Raw genomic sequence first — 16,951 nt, 5'->3', positions numbered from 1 at the left:
AGAGCATAAGGTAGGACCACATTGAATACATAGACACAGGGAAAACAGTACTCCGATAATAATACATAGAATAGTTAATAACTTCCAACCCCATGTACTAAGTAGAGTCCAGAACCAACTAGAAAAAGTCCATGTTCCATTCTCTGGGTGAATCTCAGCAGCTATTTTATGTAGTTTGGTTATAGCATCATATACAGAAGGTGAATTATCTGGCACGTACACACAGCAACTACTACCGATAATGCGGCATGCACCTCCACGGTCAGCTAGTATCACGTCTAGAACCATCCTATTCTGGAGCGTTACAATTCTAGTAATCTGCAATTCTTCAGTTATGTTTCCTAAAGCAGAGGCAGTTTCATTAGCAACTGCTTCCACAACACGTGTAAGTCGTCTTATCTTTCTACTGTTTAATGCAGCTCCCACAAATGAAAATAATCCTAAATTGAAATCTACATATTGCTGTAAAGAGGTATCGGTCTGGTCTACTCCATCAATATCTAATGTTCTTTTAACCCTATTTAGTACAAAATCATGATACAATACATAATCATTATGATACATAGGTGGAGCAATAAATACAGGCGGTAATACAAAAGATATATAACAAGCTCCTAACCATCCAATTGGAAGACGATGATATCCCTTATTTCCACAAATAAAATATGTATTACGTGATGCTACGAATGCAATTCCATTTGGTGTATCAAATGTAAGCGTGATATTACATTCGCTTCGGCCTACAGGGATTGTACTTTTATTTCGAATACAAAGATCTGCTTTCGTATCAATAACAGTTATCACATGAGAGGTCGATACATTTATGAATCTTTGATTTGTAAAAATACGAGGTATAGATACATTGTCCGGACGGTATTCTTCCCATTCGAATTTAGTTCCTTCAGCTTGTGGATAGCCATCTTTGTCATTGAAGCATATTTTATTTAACCGAAAAAGTAGTCCACCTTTCGTTGGCCATCGTAAAGTGAAAAGAAGAGTGTACCAAGCATTGCAGGAACCATTATGAGAAAACGGGAGAGGAATAAGTGAAGTTCTTCCCCTCTTCTGATGTCCAGGCAACATTCCACATACCCAACAATTGGACATGTTGGTCATGTTATGAGTGTGATGCAAAATCTGAATGAAACTGTTATTCAAATAAGTCTGTCTATGTCTCTCTTCATGATAAGGCAAAGTAAAATGGAAATGCTCAGATGGGCTTGGAGTGGTAGGCAGTAAATGTTCTCGTGCAGGAAACAATTGTTCTATAGTCCAAGCTATTACTGCTATTACCACTATAGTCAAGACAAACAGCACAGCACCAAGAATTCTCCCATTTCGTGTCGGAGGAGGTGCCATAGTTCACGAAACAAATTTCTTCAGAAGCAAAACTAAAAAATAAAAAGGTAGTTCTGGACTGAGGCTGCGTTGGTTTTTTCTCCGAGATTCAAGACGGGTGTCGCTACACTGGACAGAACTGATCCCCCCCCTTGATATTCCCGGCTTCCGTTTCACAAACCTCAAGGAAGGAAAGCAAAGAAAAAGTACTCTCCTCACATTGTTCCTGTGTGTCTGCTGCAAGTAAAATGTCATCCACATACTGAATAAGAGCCACCCCAGCCTGTAATTCAAAAGAATCAAGCTGTCTTTTTAAAGCCTGACTATAAATGCTAGGACTTTCTGTATAACCTTGAGGAACTCGACAGAATCTAAACGATTTGTTATTTAATGTAAAACCAAAAAGATATCGACTGTCAGGATGTACAGGAATCGAGAAAAATGCATTTTTTAAGTCGAGGACTGTAAAAGTAGTTGCCGTCGGTGGAACCAACGTAAGCAACGTGGTGATGTCAGATACCACCGGGTACTGAGGCACTACTATCTTGTTAATTTCCCTCAAATCAATGATAAAACGATAAACCTTAGTATCTGTATCTCTCTTAAGAATCGGAAGAATTGGGCTGTTACAAACATTATAGGGAACTTCCTCAACCACCCCTGCCGTAATCAAACCATTCACAATGTGGATCAATGCAATTTTGCCCTCTCTAGATATTTTGTATTGTGGGACACGTGGCAGAGATACTCCCTCCTTTACGGTAATGTGCACTGGAGGAATAATCATCTGCCCTACGTCAGTATCAGAAGTGGCCCACAACGTCTTTGGCAGGGAGGCTAATACTTCAGATTCTTGGAGAAGACACACTCGCTCAATTTCTGGATAATTTTCATTTAACACGACCCGTACTCCTTCTGGAGCACAACGAATAGTAGCTCGAAAATGTTTTAACATATCGAGCCCCATAATGTTATCTGGTGTGTTTGGGGACAGCAAAAATGGACATGGGGCAGCAAATTTATCAACATAAAATGTAACAGGTTGAGACAGTGGGCTAGAAGTAGGCGTTCCATCGAACCCTATAGCTGTAATTACCTCGCCAGACAGGGGAGCCCTTGGAACCAAGTGTTTGGACAAAGCGCTACGAGTAGCATCTGTATCTACCAGAAACTGATCAGTAGAACCCAAGACATGTGCTTCTATATATGGACCCCTTTGATCAACTGGTACTTCAACCGATTCCACACCCCATCCTACGCAATCCTATGCATGACGCTCGTCGCGTGACTCAGGCGAGTGACCCTCATTTATCTGGTATTGATTTCGTCGATCAAACGTGTTATAATCTGTCTGTCCACGACCCCTCGCTTCACTCCTTCCACGATCATTCGCGCCACCTCTCGATCCCTCATAATTATTCCTAGACCTTCCACTTCCTCGACCACGCTGACTACGCTGTTCTCTCAGCACCGGACAGTCTGAAATCCAGTGTCCAAACTGTTTGCAGTATGCACACTGATCCTCAGAGATGTCAGAACGGGGAGGAGGCGCGTTGTTATACGATCCTCGTCTACCCCTGTCGTTCCCCCTTGTAGCCTGGACCTGAGCCAACATTACCTTCGTCTTCAAATCCTTCACTTTCTTATCACTACTTTCCTTTGCCTCCAATTCCTGTCGTTCATAGTATTGAGCCATAGTCAATAAAGAAGCAGGGGTTGCCGTGGTCCATGAACTTTCACTCGCCTTTAATCGTTTTGCAATCTCCGGTAGGAGATTGGCCACATACTTATCAACAAATAAATGCCTGCCTGTATCTTCTGTTAATGATTGCCCACTGTAATCATGGAACGCTTCCTCAAAGCGAGAAAAGAAATCAGAAACCGATTCATCCGTTTTCTGTTTACAAGAGGCTAACATGGTCCAATCAATTTTCTTAGCGGGAACAAGCGTTTTTAATTTGTTTAGTATAGCCCCTGGGAGTTCTAATATTAATTGGCAAGGCTTACATGCTGGTTCCCTGTCTAAATCAGCTTGAGCTATGTCCTTCCAACTTGCCCCAAGAACCGTTTGGTCATCAAACTTACGAATCGCTCTCCACATATCAGGGGGCAATATCAGCCCAAAAAACAGATCAATATCAACTAGTGTCATAATACACGAAGAAATTGCACTTTCAACACTTTCATAGAAAGCCGCTGGATTTTTACGGGGATCAGGCAAAGCATTCTTAAGCGCCATAACATCTGCTCTATTCCAAGGCGTATAAACCCAATTATATATAAAATAACCCTTCGCGTCTTTGGACGTTTTATCGTCATCTGTGCCATCCCCTTTATGAGGGACATACAAAGGCGCAGCTTCTCGCAAAGGTCTAACATTAATCGCGGCGTTCTTATCTGTTCCAAAGATAGAGCATTCTTTGGATATCTCCGTCGATCCAGACGTAGGTGAACCCGATGTCTTTTCCAACTCCCGTAGCCGCGACGCCTCATTCCGTAGCTGAACCAAACGCTTGAAAAACTCATCCGCATCTGAAAGAATAAAGAGACCTTTACGAAAGTTATCACGACCCTTCGAGATATCCTTAGGTTCTAACTCAGAAGAATACTTTCTAAATCGGTCAACAACCTCATCTCCAAAATGATCTAAGAAATACAATCGCTCCTTATCAGACCACTGTTCCATATGCTTACTAATCTCAGAAACAGTTATAGTATTAACATTTAGTTTTCGTGCAAGCGAACGTAATTCCGCAGTTCGATCCGAAGATAACCTAGTACGCTGTGTATTCTGATCTTCCTCATCCGATTCCTCATTCGGAGCTGTAGGTGCAACATACGGAGGCGGGCAACGATCTAATAACGAAAAATCATCTATTTCATTAGTAAGGACCGGATAAAGAGGACGTCGGATAGGGAATTGCCCATTAATCTGCAAATTACGTTCTCGAGTCTCCCTCTCTTTCTGTTCCTGTAACTCCTTCTCCTGTAGCTGTAAAGCTTTGTCACGCGCAGCCCTTCGCTGCACCTTCTCCGCCAAGGCTTCCTCACGCTTCAATCGTTCACGTACCTCTTTCTCCCACATACGCACACAATCAAACATATCCTGTCTAGACCTACGCTGAAACAAACACTGCTCCACATATTGCACCTTTCGTAAATCAAATGACCCATGTAGTGGCCATTGCAATTCACGATCGGCTTTGGTATACTTATGCCACAATGAACTATACATTATTGGCGGAATACTAAATTTAACATACATCTCTCGATTTGGAGTCCCCTCTGGGAGAGCCAGCTGTGATTTATTTAATCGATAACTGGTACCATTTCCAAGGCAGCACATTCCTCGGAGTGTGCTGAGAACAGGCATGTCAAAAATATCACGAAAAACGTGATACTACATAAAATGGCACTTACTATGCTTTATACACGGTGTGCCGCTCAAACAAAAAGCAAAATCAGAGAAATATCCCTACATGCCTGCCTATGTGAGGTGCACTCCACATATACGTCAAATTCATAGGTCCAAACGTTAGCTAACTCAAACAAATTCAAATTCAAATTCAAAAAGCCACAGTAAGTGTCAGTAGACTACCTTACCAATCATAAGCTTACCAAGTATCTTCAAACGTCCAAAGTCCAACTGCCAAGTTCTTTAATCGAATCAGCCAAACGGCACTACACGACAATCCAAGATCAGAATCTCAGTCGAGGACCGGCGCCACCTGGAAGGTCGGATCAGAAGGAAGGAAGAAACACCGTGGGTGCCAAGACTCGGGTCACTCAAAGGCAGCGATCGCTTCCATGGCGAGTTTCCAATCCTTCGTCACGACCTCTCCTTCGGGCATCCGAGTCGCCGATGAGTCCCTTCGTGGTCGCCAATTGTGGTGTTGGGTTCAATCAGGCCTACATACTCTGCTAAACTCTCGAACACCTTAGTATAGAAGTTGGCACAGACACTGGAAAATGCAAAGGACAAGTTTATTAAGACCCCATGGGGTGGTGGTACATTCCTACAGCACCCTTCGGCAATGCAAGAAGTAGCACACCGAACATCGGTGTGCTCCCTCTTTTATACAATTTAATAGCAATAAAAAGATAGGTGTTTACAAGTTTACACATTTTAGGTACATATAAGGTCATTTTTGGAACACAGCCAGCATGTGGGAGGAGTCCAGTAGTACTGGTCAGTTTGGGATAACATTCCTAAAGGATGACCAATTGATGTATAATGCGCATGTGCGCTTGACCAGTACTAAAAATAGCCTGTTGCTGGGCAAAGTAGACGACCATGGGTATCGAGAAAGGACAAAAGGGCATGCTGACCACGAGGCAGCGTGTTCATACAAATGGAAGCCAAAGGATAAAAAATGGCCCCCGTATATTTTAGTCGAGTTAAGAGAAAAGATTGTGTAGCTGAGCTAAACGCTAACTCAGGAACTGCCGAAATACGACATTGTGCTCGGAGCATGACTCTTGTGTGTGGCTTGGCGACGATGGTCCTGACAGTGACTCCTGATGGCTCCTGATATGACTGGAAGTGTGCATGGCCCCCTGAAGATCCTGTCCCTCAACGTTAAGGGTCTTAACTCTCCCAATAAGCGCAAGCAGGTGTGGCACTATCTTACCCGCCAGAATCCGGACATTATTTTCCTACAGGAGACCCACCTTCTCCATGCCGATACTCCGCGCATGGCACACCCTAAGTACCCTTTGCAATTCTGGGCGGCTACGGACACAAAGACAGCGGGGGTGGCGATACTGTGCAGGGCTGGCATCAGGCGGGGTACGGACAGGCCCTTCAAGAGTGGTGATGGGCGCTTTCTCAGGGTGGGAGTGGAGGTGGGACGGAGACGCCTCACCCTATCTAACATCTATGCTCCCAATCAGGCGCAGGACCGCTACCTTAGGGACCTTTTGAGGTAACATGTGCCACAGAACGGTTCATCGCTGGTGGTAGGAGGAGACCTGAACCTGGTCTGGGACCCAAAGCTTGACAGGAGCGAAGGCTCCTTTAGCGGAACTGGGGCGATGTCCTCTGACTTGCGTAAGCGATTCGGAGACCTGGGGCTCTTCGATTCCTGGCGCTTCTTCTCCCCGGATAAAAGGGAGTACTCTTACTATTCCCATGACCACTGTTCCTACTCTCGCATCGACTTCCTGCTCATATCCCCTGATCTCTCCCGCGACGTTTTGGGGGTGGAGATGTCCGACATCTCGATTTCCGACCACGCTCACGTCGCATTGACCCTACAAGATACGGCGGCCGGCCCCCCCAGAGAGCGGAAGTGGCATTGGATGCAGCGGATGTGGAGAGCATCCGTGACGCCATCATTTCCTACTTCGAACATAATGACATACCGGAGAAGCCCTTCCCGGTGGTATGGGATGCCTTCAAGGCCACGATACTGGGCCACATCACGTCCCTCTCGATCGCCAGGGCGCGAGAGGCGCGAGCCCTGGAAGACAGGTTGACGGAGGAGTTGAGGGAGACGGAGGAGCGTGATCAGAGCGGCTCTACTCAGAAACTGAGGAGGCGCCTGGCCAACCTAAGAGGTCAGCTCCGACTGCTGCGTACCAACAGGGCCGAATCGGCCCTAGTGGCACTGAAACAACGGTATTATGAGGGTGGCGATAAGGTGGGGAGAATGTTAGTGAGGCGGTTGAGAGCCAGAGCCGCTAAGGCCCACATAGCCAATGTGCAATTACCGGACGGGATTAGAGTTGCGGCGGCTGGGGCTAAATGCGACGCCTTCAGAGATTACTACGAATCCCTCTATACAGCAGAGAGGCCCCCCTCGGAGCTAATAGAGGAGGTGGTTGGGAATTATAGCGGCGCAACGCTTCATCCCCACTTTGCCCAGCTCCTCGAAGAGGCGATCACGTAGGAGGAGATAGCGTCAGCAGTGCGGGAGTTGCGCTTAGGGAAAACACCGGGCCCTGATGGCCTTCCACTATCCTTCTATCGCGTTTTTCAGGCGCAGCTGGGCCCCCACCTGCTCCGGCTGTTTAACTCCTTCGCCGATGACCGAGGCCCATCCCTTGACATGGGGATGGCTGAGATCGCCCTGATACTGAAAGCTGGGAAGGACCCGGCGATGTGCTCGTCCTACCGTCCAATTGCCTTACTAAACACTGATTTTAAAATCTACACAAAGATGTTGGCAAAACCCCTGGACCCCCACATGCCAGGCCTGGTCGACCCCGACCAAGTAGGTTTTATTCGAGGAAAGCAAGGGGCAGATAATGTGCGGAAAGTGGCGCATCTCGTTGGCAAGGCCCACCACTGGCGGATCCCGGCTTGTCTCCTCTCTTTGGATGCCGAGAAGGCATTCGACTGCGTCGATTGGTCCTTCCATAGAGCGGTCCTCCATAAGATAGGCCTCGGTCCAAAGATGGTCGCTAGGATCATGGCACCCCACATCGCGCCGCGGGCCAGGATAAGAGTGAACGGGCAACTCACAGACCCATTCGCCATTGGCAGAGGAACCAGGCAAGGGTGCCCGCTCTCGCCTCTCTTATTTGCTTTGGCGATTGAGCCGGTGGCTGATATGATTCATCGGGCCCCAGACATCCATGGTATCCCGCTAGGTGGTCTTGATCATAAACTAGCGCTCTTTGCGGACGACCTCATCCTGACGCTCACGAGACCACGCGAATCCCTTCCGGCACTACATTCCGTGCTTAGCTTATTTGAACGCGTCTCGGGCTTAAAAATCAACCATGACAAGTCTTGGGCGCTCAATCTCACCATACCCCAGACAGAAATCCCCCACCTCGAACAGGCGGCACCCTACCGATGGACGGGTCAGCATATCCGGTACCTTGGCCTACAGCTGACCCCCTCGCTCGAAGGATGGACGCATGTTAACTGGAGAGACTATAGGCGAACGGTGCTAGAGGATCAGCGGAAATGGAAGGCACTTGTGCCATCCTGGCTGGGACGAATAAACGCCATAAAGATGTCCATCCTACCCAAAATCCTATATCTGTTCCAGTGCTTGCCCACCCCCATTCCACTGCACAATATTAGAGCCTTGCAAAGAGACTTAACCAACTTTGTCTGGGGAGGTAAGAGGCCTCGCTTCTCGCAGACACTCCTCCTGGCGCCCTGAGACCGGGGGGGACTGGGGTGCCCCAATCTAGTGGAGTACTATTGGGCGGCCCATCTCCGTTACATAGTAGAGTGGGGTACCACTGAAAGTGAGAAGGGGTGGCTGCACATGGATAGAGCCGTGACTGGACGCACCATATGGGACCTGGCGTGGACCCATGAGGCGGGGTGCTCCCCGAGTGCTTATTTGGCGGTACCGACGAAAAGGGTGCTGGACATCTGGGATCAGGTGGCAGTGTGTCGGGGCCTCACCACCTTTCCCTCGCCACATACCCCGATTGAGGAGAATCCGTGGTTCCCGCCCGCCCCTCCACACTAGCGCTTTTCACAGATGGTCCCAAGGTGACTGCAGGGTTCTCACGGACCTCTTTGACGGGGGCACCCTAAAATCCTTCGCACACTGCAGGGAGGAATTCCGATTGCCACCTGACGCTAAAATGCAGTATATCCAACTACGACACTGGGTAATGGGAGATGAGACCTACCGGGCGGCTACCCGTGCTTTCACCCCATTCGAGAAATTGGCCCGTTATTTCACTGACTCAAAAGGCTTGGTCTCCAAGATCTATCATATTCTCCAGCATCCCCGGGTGCCGCCTTCCCATGCCTACCAGACTCGATGGCAGTCCCTCTCGGGGGCTGACATCACGCCTATGCAATGGTTACGGCTGTGGCCTGACATACCCAAAATCTATCGTAGCGTCCCCCAACAGGAAAAAGCTTATAAAATGATGACTATGTGGTACTATACCCCGCAGCGTCTGCATAATATGTTTCCGGCTTCTTCGCCTGTGTGCTGGAGGTGTTGGTCGGCGACTGGGGACTTTTTACATATCTGGTGGACCTGCCCATCACTAACCCCCTTCTGGAAGGAGGTTCTGAGCCATATCAGAAGGGTCCTGCGGTTCCCTCTGCCTGATGCCACTAGCACTGTTCTACTCGGGGTCAAGCCATTCGGGCTCCTGGCACTTACCCGCAATGACTGGACGATAGCGCTTCAGATGCTGGGGGTCTGCCCTGTTCCCATGATGCACTGGGCCAGGGACAAACTAATTTGCATGTAGCCAGGTTCTGAACTGGGATGGTGCAGTGAGCTAAAAAACGGTGATGGATCAAGCCCTGATCTTTTGACTGAGTAGGAGTGTTCTGCTTAATTCAGATGCTCTGTCCATCACCACCCCCTTTATGAATCGTTTTGGCCACTATAGGAGTGGAAGGGTATGCTCAGACATGAGTCCCTTGCTCACTGCACCATCAGGATTCAAGCAAGCCGGGTCGAAGACGGCTGTAATGCCAGAAACCGGTCCCCGGAAGCTTGTTTCCTTTCCAGTAAAGAATTGGCTTGGTAGTTTGGTCTACCCTGTTCCCATGATGCACTGGGCCAGGGACAGACTAATTTGCATGTAGCCAGGTTCTGAACTGGGATGGTGCAGTGAGCTAAAAAAACGGTGATGGATCAAGCCCTGATCTTTTGACTGGGTACGAGTGTTCTGCTTAATTCAGATGCTCTGTCCATCACCACCCCCTTTATGAATCAGATGCTGGGGGCGGCCAGACAACTCATTGCCCTTTATTGGAAAAGAACGGAAGCGCCACCGCATGGTTTCTGCGCCTCTGGCATGTACTGACCATGGAGCTCCTCACGGCTAGATTACAGGCCCGCGATACGCGCTTTAACAAAGTGTGGCAACCCCTGGTAAAATACCTATGCAAAGTGGAGCACGCGCGTCATATGCCCCCTAGGCTGCGAGCCCTGCGTCTGGTCGAGGATGCCCTACTCCCTCCATAATATGTCCGAGCGATTTGCTGTGCGTGGGCAGGGGAGGGTGGACCCCGCTGACATTGACACTAGTCGATATTCCTTCCTAGGCCCTTGCTATCTCTGTCTCTTACTCGCCTTTCGATATTTCCCCTCCTGCTTTCCCTCCCTTTTTCTGTTCTTACCTACTGATCTCTCCTTCGATATTTCACTGCTGTTTGGACCCGTTTGGTCCTACCAATTTCCTAGTTGTTTTTTGTTCCTAGGTTGCACCTGGCCCTTGGGACTGAGTGATCACGGCCAGTGGCTGTTGCGCCTAAACGCTCCCACAAACAGCGAGGAAACGCGCGGCCGGCCTTTTTTGGGTTGTAGGCACTCGAGTATGCTTGTTAAATGCCTTACCATGCCTTTCTGCTGAGTTTTACAAGCATCCCTTTTAACGTGGCCTGCCCAAGTTGGGTTGTAGGCTTATCGCTGTGTATGTGTCACTGACAAGTTCATCCCACTTTCGGGGCCTTAATAAACAGATTTACAAACAAAGTCAGGTTCTGCTCGTAAAGTGTTCCAATGATTTCGAATGATCTTTTTGAATTTGTAACTCATCGTAGAGTATTTGGACACGATTGGCATCCTTTCACCTTAGATCGTGTTTTCAGTAGATCTTTTCTGGGTATGTGGCTCACTTTCTCTATGGATTGTTTTATGAGATTATTTGGATAACCTCTGTTGCGAAATCTTTCTCCCATGATTTTCAATGTGCTTTCTACCTTGTCCTCGTTTGAGGTAATTCTTTTAGCTCTCATCAACTGAGATGTGGGTAAATGTAATTTTAATGACTCCTGATGAAAACTATGGAAATGGAGGGTATTGTTCCTGTCTGTCTCCTTGCGATACATTTCTGTTTCAATTTTCCCTTTATGCAAGTTGACTCGAACATTCAAAAACGTGATGGAGGTTTTTGATATCTCCCAAGTGAGTTGTATTCTCCCATTTTTAGTATTTAACTCCAACAGTGCCTTCTGCAAAGTTTCTTCAGTGCTGTTCCATAGGATAAAAATGTCATCAATGTAACGTGCTATCATCTTTAAATTGTCTGTCCATGTGGGGTTGCTCAATATTAGTTGTTCTTCATATGCTTTCATGAATAAATTTGCATACACTGGGGCGGCACAGTTGCCCATCGAAGTACCTACCAGTTGTTGATACCATGGGTCATCCATTTTGAAATAGCTATGATAAAGTGTGAAGACTATGAGTTCCATGAGGAACACTTGCATAGGTTGATCATAATCTGTGGATAAAATTGCTTCTTCCATAGCTTCTATTCCAGCTCCATGAGGCATAGCGGTGTATAAAGATTTAACATCAGCGGTGCACAGTAACAGTTGTTCATTGGTTGCTATCTCTAACATATCCAATCTCATCAGGAAATTGGTGGAATCTTTGATATAGGTAGCCATTTTCTGTACCGTGGGTTGCATGTATCTATCTATCAGTTGACCAATGGGTTCATGTATGCTGTCTTTTGTCGAGACAATAGGACGTAATGGTGGGTTGAATAGATCCTTATGCACTTTTGGCAACATATAAAATGTGGGACTTTTTGGATAGGTTTTTGTTAGAAAATTTCTGGTTTTCTCCGCTATTACTCCGTTTTCTTTTGCTCTTCCAACAATTTCTGTCAGTTTGTTTGCATATTCTTGGGTCGGATTACGATTTAGAACAGCATAGGTGTTAGTATCTGCTAAGTGCTCTTTGACTTTTTGTTGATACATAGCCGTGTCCATTATCACAAGGCCTCCGCCTTTATCTGCTTTAGTGCAGATGATGTCTTTGTTGTTGGCAAGTCTCTTTAAAATACTCATATCCTTATTGGTCAAGTTTCTTTTGATCTTTTTTTCAAATTTAATCTTGCTCAAGTCTTTCTTAACCATTGTCTCAAACAAGTCTAGTGTTTTATGGCTTATTGGGGCCATATAGGTACTCCTAGTTCGAAGTCCTTTCAATTGATCTGATTCTGCGATGAATGATTTGTCTGCCACGTGGTCAAAGAAATGGCGTAATCTTAGCTTACGTATCAGTTTAAAAAAACTGATTTCAAGTTCCAATGAATTTGTGTGTGTAGTAGGAACAAAAGAGGTACCTTTCTGTAGCACCATTAGTTCTTGGTCCGTCAATTTGTGCTTAGAAATATTAATAACTAAGTGTTCTTGCCAATTGTCTTCTTCTTTTCTTTCTCTTTGGTCTTGGTTGTGACACTTCTTGTGTTTGGGGGTTCTTTTTCTCCCCCTGGATCGCCTGGTTGGGCCGTGCCTAACTCTAAAAAAGGCTCCTCTGTGGTATCTGGGACTGTGGAAGTGGTCGGTTTGTCTGCTAAATTTATGCCTTCTTGAGTGATAGATGGTTCCTTTGCTTGTGTAGATGGTGATTTTTTTAGGTGGATGGCTCTTGCTGGGTGGTGGTTTATTTGATGCGTCACTTCCAGACGAGGAAGTGTCCGTGTAGGGGGTGTATGGGCGATTTCTCCTTCTTTGAGCGTACACATCCGCCCATTTGTGAGTCTCCCCACAAATAACTCCCATGGCTCCCAATCCAAGCTGTACAGATTGTGCAGTCTTATTTTGAGACTCACTCCTGGAGGTTTGACCCGCCCATGCAAATCCAGCACCAAATCTGACTGAGCACTGCAGAGGCCCATGATTAGTGGGTGGAACTCATTGGCAGGCAACAATAAGGTACTTTCAACTTTTAACCACCATATTACCGGCATTTTTTCTCACAAGGTTTTACCTACATTTCAAATAAGTAATAAGCTTCACAAAGCAAGTATACAGTCTCGGAGAGCTCACACTCTTGCTTATTTGTGAAATCATGATATGATACATCCATTCTTAAACACACTCTTCTGGCAAGAAAGTAAAATGGCAAACTAGCAATTTGAAAACTCCCAGTGCAGTGTGGGTGTAAGGTATTGTTTCAGATATAAAAAAACTAATTTAACTCCATGCGTGCTGCGCATTTTCCCGCTGTGCGCTGACTTTTTAAAAAACCCGTGGTTCATGACGAGCTCAGCTCGTCATGAGCGTACGAGAGGCGTACCTCATGATGAGCTGAGCTCCTCATGAGCGTCGAAGGGGTTAATAAACAAAAAAGCACATGTACAGAAAAGGGAGCGGAGGAAGTAGGTGGAATGTGGTTAACACTGACAATGGGGGGAGGGCGGGAGCAAGGCACACGGACAACGGGTAGCGCTCTGTGATAGGAGCATACCATAAATCTGAGAGCGGCCACAGGCAACCAAGCAGTAGAGCGCTGCCATTCAATGCAAAAAAGAGGGCGCCGGATAAATGATAAATTAATTAAAGTGTAAGGGCTCTTGAAACAGGGGCAGTTGTCACTAAACAGAAAACACACCCAAAGGTGGGACGGGACAAAGGGTAGCTTTTCACCAATTAAAAGAAACAAATGTAGAAAAGGCACAGGAAGCAACAAATGGGAAACGCAGGAGTGGTCTAACCATTCATATGGATTACATGGGCGCTGCCTCTAGGCTTCACCTACTGAAACAGGAATGTTTCATTTTCCTTTTTTAAATGCACCGTTTTCTTTCAACGAAAACGGGCTGCATTTGATTTTTTAAACTGCTTTATTAAAAAAACAATCAAAGACATGGTGGTCTGCTGACCCCAGCAGGCCACTTTCCCTGGGTGTGCTAGCCATTCCTAATGCGTTCACAAATTGCAATTGCCACATGAATGTTAATGAGGCAGGCAATTTGCGACCCCATTAGGAATTGCGAACAGTGTCTGAGACACTATTGTACATTCCTATTAGCTGAGTTGCAAATTGCGAGTCGCAAAACAACGCAATTTGTGACTTGCAAATTGGTAGGGTCGTACATCTGGCCCATTGTGTTTAGTTAAGCAAATTACTTAATGCAAGCCCTAACTAATCTATTAGAAAGACCCAGCTATTGCATGCTGTTCTCATTACACAAAGATTGAATCTCTTTTCATGAAGTCTGCCGCTAGTGTTTTGTTCATTCCAACATATAACATGCATCTGTGCATGAAGAGTTTTACAATGCAATTCTACTGTGTGTCAGTACACCTACAGTGATTTGTGTCACTCACTGTGATCTTGTTTGTTTCCAGATACCTCCATAGCAGCCTGAAACCAGTCTCACATGAAGCTCATGTTCTACTTCTGGCATCAGAAAGATCGTGGTCCCTCGCGTCCTGCTGCTCCACCACTGCAACAACAGAGTCTGCTTCCTTAGTGTGCAGCAATGGCGGTCCAGGGATATTGAGACTGGCTCTGCTTCACTCCCCGCGTGCACTGCTTCATAGAATGGAACTCTGGGGAGATAATGATTCATTTAATATCAAATATTATCCACTGGTTCACTGTATCAAACATATAGCAAACTTCAATGATAATTATTGTGTCTTATGCAAACATTCACTTGTGTTGAAATGTCATAAAATCCATACAATCATTATTATACATTGTTATTCTTAAACATCAAGAAAATTTGACTTTCTAGTGAATCCTTCTTCTATTATCTTCCCTCTAACTTTCTTACATAGTGTAGAATCCTTTACATGATGTTGGTGTCCACAATGGGATATAAAAGGATGAATATTGCAATGCATCATAAATAAAGCTCTTAAAACATGACAACCTGTTTAGCTGTAGTTCATGAAATCCATTACACTTTGATTCGCGTCAATTTCATCATCCTTTGATTAAGTAAAATACTATTCTTACATGTACTGTATGCACTGTAATGTATAACAAACTTGGGTCTTTTGTAGTATCGGATTTTTTAGTACTGTACTAAAGTGGCGAATATTCCACCCAGGTAATCCGCACAAATATTCTAATACTCTGAAGCTCATCCAGCCACACGGTGGAAAGCTGGAGAACTGAACTTTTCAAAACATGGATTAAGCATGAATTAAAAATGATGGGCCTCATTGATGAGTTTTGGCTCTTGGCAGCACAGCAAGTCTTTTTGCAGTGCTGCCCTGTGTCGAAATGAAAGAGCAGAAATGCACCACATCTATGATATACGGCCATTCCTGTCCTTTTCGCCAGCACTGGTGAATAATTTGGTACCTAACGCCAATGCAGCCCTCCTTGCACCATGGTGGAAGCGTGTCTGTGTTTTTGTCAGGATTGTTTTTGTGTAGGAAGGGACACCTTCCTGCACAAAAACAATCCATGGAGGCGTTTTTCTCGTTCTAAGTGTGCAGCAGAATGTAGCACACATGGAAAGAGGGTAAAAAAGGAGAAATTAAAACATTTATCCGCATTATGGCTGTTCTGGAGAGGCGTAAGGTTTTGGCATTGCCCAAGGCTTATGTGATTTTGTCAATCTGGGGCAGCATCAAAATGTCTGAGTGTTGCATGGTAACATCCACCACAACACCCATGGAATGCCTCCTTGACACAAAGTAAGGCAGTGCTGCTGCCTTGCCTTACTCCATATCTATGAGGCCATGCAGGATGGCTGTGTGTTGCCTCATAGATATGATTGAGAGGCCTGTGCTACCGGAGTGTCACTTTTGTTGATGCTCCAGTGGTGCAGGCCTCTTGTAAATTACCAACTATATCAGAAAGATTTGCTAAATGAACAATTTCATGGCATGGCCAACAAGATGGCCGATCGGACGCACTGAGCTGGTGCTCCCGGCCAATAAATATAGAATCCTAAATATTCCTCCTGTCCCAGGTGGATTACCAGACCCCAGGCACTGCCTTCTGCCACAAACAACAAGTGAGGAGGTGATGGGCCTGCAAGAGTCAAGTGATCTCTGCTGCCCAGAAGGCTACGAGGAGGGACGGAAGGGCGCTCATAGGAGATGGAGAGGAGGGGTTCCTGGAGATATGGGAGCAGTTCAAAGGACAGAATTCGCCTTGCAAGTGACCAAGGGAGCTCTGCCAACGTTGGCCATGGAGGGGCACTGCTACAGTCAAAATAAATTTTGGACCTTTAACATTAAATTTTTACATCTCCCATTTTTAAATACCATGCTCCCTACCATAAGGGCTGTAGGACCTAACTAGGGGCCCCGAATTAATACTTAAAAGGAAAATTTAGGCATGCCAAAAGGGGTTTATTTTAACAGTTTGAATTTGCAATTTAAACTGCACAGTCAGACTATAGACGTTAGTCCTTAGTTATGTTTACACTGGTGCTGTGGTCCACTTGGACATTTAAGTTATAGGCACTGGGTAAACCTTTGTACCTCATACTAGAGACTTATTGGTAGGTTAAATATGCCAATCAGGCAAATGTTATCATGATGAAAGGTGGCACAGGCACTTACCTTCTTACTTACTTCAGAGCTGGGACACTTTGTTCCGAAGTAGTTATGAACTTTACAAGTTCCACTATTATTATTATTATTATTACTTTTTATTATTATTGTTATTATTATTATTACCACAGGTTAGTTCCATAGCCATCAGAAATAGTCAAGGCAAAGATCTGAGGTAAGCAATGCAAAAAATAGTAATCTCTAGCATGCCCCCCTCTCCCCAGCAAAAGGCAGAGAAAATTACCTACCCCCATGGGAATTCTCATTGCTAAAACAGAAACACCTGGAAAGACCATCAGCTTGTGCATGGTCAGTGTCAGGTCAATGTTCCAACTTAAAGTTCATACCCTGTAAGAAGCTTGTAAATAAATCTACAACATTGCAAAGTTGGATGGCAGACAAAGAAACCCT

At 45.7% G+C, this 16,951-nt stretch overlaps 1 long non-coding RNA gene across 1 annotated transcript in view; it reads left to right on the top strand.

The window, feature by feature from the left end:
- The window catches only part of LOC144762032 (uncharacterized), a 76,209-nt gene extending 61,429 nt beyond the window's left edge, over window positions 1-14,780 (top strand). Inside the window, exon 3 of the long non-coding RNA XR_013596011.1 lies at window positions 14,369-14,780. This is a non-coding gene — a long non-coding RNA (uncharacterized LOC144762032). The remainder of the gene's footprint in view (window positions 1-14,368) is intronic.
- Window positions 14,781-16,951: the final 2,171 nt, after the last annotated feature.

This window comes from Lissotriton helveticus, chromosome 6 (genome assembly GCF_964261635.1).
Source record: "Lissotriton helveticus chromosome 6, aLisHel1.1, whole genome shotgun sequence".
NCBI lineage: Eukaryota > Metazoa > Chordata > Amphibia > Caudata > Salamandridae > Lissotriton > Lissotriton helveticus.
This window is presented reverse-complemented; position numbering and strand designations above follow the sequence as displayed.